Raw genomic sequence first — 6,000 nt, 5'->3', positions numbered from 1 at the left:
CTATGGTGGCCTCCATTCCTACTATATACACTTCTTCATTAATTCACTCATTCATTTATTTATTCATTTTTCAATACTGATATGTTTTAATGCAATTTGGATTTGACAGAAATGATTTATCAGGTATCAAACCAATTTTAAAATTTTATACTCGTTTTTATATGGTAACAGTGGCACTATATTTTCCTGAGTTTTAATCCTCCACATAGCAAACAAATTCAGTTGATTTTTCTCAGCACTCGGCACAGAGTGGTAGTTTGGAAAATTATTTCCTAGCTTGCTGTGCATTGAATGCTAACAGGCTCACAAATGGAATGCATTTCCTTTCTGTTGGCCACAGAAAAGCCACTGCAATTTCAAGGGCCTTGGGACCAGATTCCTGATGTTATTTACTCTTATTTCACAATTAAATTCTTAGAACTGGTCTCAGATAAAATATTTGCATCTTGTTTTCCCCTGAGATGATCTGTTTGGAAGTATTGTGTTTCTGGGAGATTTGTCTGCAACAAGTTCTGTTTTGGTTAAATCTCAGAGGAAAATTGATGTTTATGTGTGACTAGGAATTAACTAAAAATAAGACTAATTAGTTGTTTCTATCCTTTATAATACAGTTTGGTAGGTACTCTTATTATGTTATCCCAAAATACTGCATAAATCTGCTAGGAAGATGATAAACTGGGTCTAGTCTGTCATCATATTCTTTCCCACACTATTCCTACATAGGTTGTTTACTTTATGTTTATGATAAAGTTGTTCATAGTTGATAAATCACATTGATTATTTATAAATAAAAATAAGTTTAAAATAATTATATAATGAAATTGAGAAAAAATATACTCTGGTTATATTTTTATCAGAGACTTTACATTAAAATTTTTTTTCAAATTTTCTGAATCTACTTTGGTTTAAATGTGTTAGTTTAAATTATAATTTCTCCTCTTTTGAAGCCAGGTACAAAAAAATAAAAATAAAAAAATCACATATTATATGATCCTTTATATGATACTAGAGGCCCGGTGCATGACATTCGTGCATTCAGGGGGTAGTGAGGGGGTTCCTCAGCCTGGATGGGGAGAGGGCCAAAGCTGTCAGCTGGACATCCTTAGTGCTGCCACCTTAGGCCACTGCAGCTGTGCTCCCCAGCCAACAGCCAGGCTATGGCTAAGCTGCGCTCCCCATGTGGGAGTGTACTGACCACCAGGGGGCAGCTCCTGCATTGAGCGTCTGCCCCTGGTAGTCAATATACATCATAGCGACCAGTTGTTCCACTGTTCAGTCGATTTGCATATTACCCTTTTATTATATAGGATATTCAGAGTAGGCCAGAAAGATTAGTGGTTACCATGTTGTGGCAAATGGCCCATGAGAAAGACAGCCAGGCCCCAGAAAAATCAGGAAAGTAAACCTTTATTACGAAGCACTGCTAGTCCAGGGCCTGATGCAAAGCCTAAACTGCCAATGTGGGGAGGTTTTGATGTATATATATTATATTTTCTTGTGGTAGCCCCTTGGGGTGGGCTTTTCAGCTCTGCTCAAGTCAGTTAGAATGGGGAAATAAGATCACTGTTTAACTAGAATACTGAACTAGGCTATAAGTCCCCAAAGTTGTCCCCCTATTTTCCTTCTCAGCCAAAGGTTGAGGGAGGTGGGAATGTGAATGTTTGCTTAATGAATGCACAGAATGTTTTCTGGGGTGGTGAAAAAGGTGAAAACTAGAGAGAGGTGGTGGTTGAGCACTGTTGTGAATGAACTAAATGCTAGTGAATTGTGCACTAGTTTAATCTTATGGTATGCTATCTCCATTTCAATGAAAAATCTACATGGAAGTTTTTAGTATGCATTTTTATTATTTTATTTGTTTTTATTGACTTTACTGAGGTAACACTGGCTTGTCAGACCTTACAGGTTTCATGTGTACAACTGAATAAAGCACCATCTGCACACTGCTTTGTGTGCCCATTGATTGCCCCAAGCAAAGTCTCTTTCAGACCCCATATCTCCCCCCTTTGCCACCTCCACCTATTCTACTCCTGCTTTTTCTTCTAGCTATTACCACACTGTTGTCTGTGTCCATGTATTATCTATGTTTTTTGGCTACTCCTTTCACCTTTTAGTATGTATTTTGTAAATGACCAATTTAATTAAAGCTAAATATTTTAAAGATTACTTCTCTTTATTTTTAACTCATTTTTAATTATAATATTCATAATGTTATAAAAACCCTCATGATTTATTCTCAGGTATCTCATATTAATTTTTTTGATGATTTTTGATAATACTTTGTTTATCCACTTATGTTTTTACCATCCCATTTCTTATAAAATACAATTCTCCTGTTACTTTCCCAGTGATATTATACTTACTTTTTGACTTGCCTGTTCACTGTCATTTGAAAAAAAAAATCCAAAATTCTAATCATTTCTTTGACTTTCCTGTCTTCTTCAAATTATGCTGTAGAAATACTCATCTTTTTCTGTCAGTCATATCTTACTATATGTCTCTCTAAATTAATCTAGGGACTCCTCTTTTTCACTTATATATTACTTTAAAGTTGAATCTCTGCATTTTATGTAAATATGACACATTTTGACAGGAGCTTTTATTCAAGAGTTCAAAAAAAATGAATCCATAAATAGAGATACACATAATATAAATTTATATTAGAAAGATATCTAAATTCATCAGACACTGTATCAATAAGATTTTATTGAGTAGCTACTTTGTATTTAATTTGATGTCATGATTCTAGAATAATTTACAAAGTATTTACAGAGATAAAACTGAAATGATACAAAACAATTACAGAAAAACATAAGTGCCTTTTAGAACAGTTTGACTTCTGAATGTGTACAATGATAAGTGTGATATTTAAAAAAAAGACAAATATATCTCCTCATTTGAAATAGTAAACACTTTGTCAGATATGATTTACATATTAGAAATTTAGCTCAAGGAGACAGGTTGGAGACCAGTTAATCAACTGATTACTTGATGTAACAGACAGGTAAGGGAATAGAAGTGGCATTGCTTAAGGTTCCACAATGTACTTATCTATGAAACAGGAATCTTACATATGAAATACCTGTACCCTGGGTGAGCCTGGATTCTAAAGGTCATTTGTTTTGGTTTGTATTTTTGCCTTTTACAAGAACACAAAAAATGCTCTGGAAATGTGATAATCTCTACATGAGAGTGATTTCTTCATTTATTTTAATAATTTGTATTTGTTTATTTTATTTTATCGACATTATCAAACAGCTATGTCTCAGATACCCATAGTGCTGAAATACTAATGAGGGGGATGATCAAACTTTCAAAGTTTCCACAGTCCAAAGCGGGAGAAAGACAAGTTAATTGTGATGCAATGCAATGAGTGCACTAGCATTTAGTATCATAGGGGTAGGCAGAATTATGTGGAAACACTTTCATAATTGAAGGCAGTTAATGTATGCCTGAGTCTTCTCTAGTTAAGAATTGATGTTAGTCAGATAATGAATTGAAGTAGGGTGTAGGAGTAGCATTCTAGGCAGAGTACAAAGCTTGTGGGAAATTAAGAAGGCAAACCATGTCCCATAATATGTGACAATTTGCAAGTAGTAGTTTAGTAACTTTCTTAATGAGACATAATTAGATAGGAACTTGGCCAGGAAGCAAGTTGTATGTAATAGTTTGGAGATGATTTTTATTTTGAAAGATATAGGAGAGTATAGAAAGTTGAGAGAGGGATTGGTGTAATCAGTTTTTAATTTTAACTTTTTGATACATTGTAGAGTCAGATTAAAATGTGCAAAAAATAAGAACAAATTATTTATTTTAGGACTGCTGAAAAGAGGTCATGAGGGCATGAGTCATGTAAAATAGACAAGCAAATAAAGATGTGAAAAATATTTAAAAGTAAAATCTATATAATTAAACTACAAAGCTAGAATAATTAATTGTGGTATTTACATATAAATAGAGGTATGGTGAGTGGAAAAGAATAAAAAATTCGGGTGTTTCAAAGTAGTTCTTCACAGATTCAATTCCAATGATTTGTAATAATTCCAGGAGAATTTTAGAAGCATTTTAAAATTAAATTTCATGGGTGACATCCTATATAATAAAAGGCTAATATGCAAATTGACCAAAGTATGGAATGACCAGTTGCTATGACATGCACTGATCACCAGGAGGCAGACGCTCAATGTAGGAGCTGCCCCCTGGTGGTCAATGCACCCCCACAGGGGGAGTGCCACTCACCCAGAAGTCCTGAGCTAGGCTCATGGCTGGCAAGTTCAGCTGCGGTGGTGGGAACCTCTTCCACCTCTGTGGTAGCGCTAAGGATGTCCAACTGATGGCTTAGGTCCACTTCTCATGCCATCAGTCAGACATCCCCCAAAAGCTCACAGACTTCAGGAGGGCACAGGATGGCTGAGGGACCTCCACCTCAAATACATAAATTTTGTGCAGTGGTCCTCTAGTTGGTTAATAAGATTTGAACTATGTATATGTGAAAGGTAAGATTACATGTTGTATATAATCTAGTTAAAGAGACAAAGGGAGATAGTATTTCCTAATACATGCATGTATTATATAGATGACCACCCCTGGTGGTCAGTGCATGTCATAAAGATGCATGATAAGGGTTAATAAAATTGTGTACAGAGAAATAAAATCAGTGAAGTGTATTTATCTATAATAATAAAAGTATAATATGCAAATTGATCAAAAGACCAAACAGAAGAATGACCATCTGGATGACCTTCCAGATGACCACACTATGACACTCCCTGGTGCCAGGCCAGACAAGGTGGGTGTGATGAATTGGTTGGGGGGCCCCACCATAGTCCCTCGTAATCACCATGCTGTTGTCTGAGTCTATGGGTTGTTTTGTTTCCATATTTTCTTTGTTTTGTTTTGTAACAATGTCACCCCAATAAATTCAGTGGGGAAAAAAAAAAAATTACTATTAGAGAAAAAAGTTTTTAAATTAGTATAAGAATACCCAAGTGAAAACTGCTAGAATATCTCAGTGAATGGTATTAGAGATAAGAAAAGGAAGCAGAATCATGAGTCAATTAAGAAGTAAAAACAAAAGGACTTTGTGACTCGGAGTGGAGAGGGAGAGAGAGGAGTTAAGTTGGCTACAAGGTCAAACAGACACCAATGGTGAATGCAGGACAAAGGACTAAGTAAAGATGTTGTTTTTAAAAAATATATTTTATTGATGTTTTACAGAGAGGAAGGGAGAGGGATAGAAAGTTAGAAACATCCATGAGAAACATCGATCAGCTGCCTCCTGCACACACCCCCACCGGGGATGTACCTGCAACCAAGGTATATGCCCCCAACTGGAATCAAACCCGGGACCCTTCAGTCTGTAGGCTGATGCTCTATCCACTGAACCAAACCGGTTTCGGCAAGATGTTATTTGTTAAGAATTTATTTTAGAGTGAGAGGAAGGGGGAGGGAGAGAGTTAAATATTGATTGGCTGCTTCTTGCATACGCCCTACTGGAGATTGAGACTGAAACCCATGCATGTGCCCTGACCAGGAATGGAAACAGCAACCTTTTGGAGCATGAAATGATGCTCAACCAACTGAGCCACACCTAAAGATGTTATTTAATGTTGACTATGTTGAGCTTGCCTTTCATGTGAGAAATCCAGAAAAATATTTCCAATAAATATTGTGATATAATCTCAGTTTAAAGGAAGATGCCAGAGAAGCTGATATGAGTCTGCGGGAGAAAGCTAATGAGAGGAGGTAAAGTGGGAAATGGCAGGTGTCCCTGCCTGTGTTTATGTGAAATTATTTCCTCCTTACAAAACAGCACTTACCACAGCTCTAGATTTTCAGGGGGTTGTTTAGGTGCTTGGTTTATATATTCCTATTGACATTCTGGCAGGAGGTAATTTAATAGCTTGTTTACCATTCTAATTTCAGTGCCTAGCATAGCCCTAGAATGTTTTAAAGACTTAATAGCTTTGTTTTTTTTAATATATTTTATTGATTTTTTAC

The sequence above is a fragment of the Pipistrellus kuhlii genome, unplaced genomic scaffold, assembly GCF_014108245.1.
Source record: "Pipistrellus kuhlii isolate mPipKuh1 unplaced genomic scaffold, mPipKuh1.p scaffold_m20_p_8, whole genome shotgun sequence".
NCBI classification, from domain to species: domain Eukaryota; kingdom Metazoa; phylum Chordata; class Mammalia; order Chiroptera; family Vespertilionidae; genus Pipistrellus; species Pipistrellus kuhlii.
The sequence above is the reverse complement of the archived record's forward strand: the minus strand, read 5'-3'. Positions refer to the sequence as shown.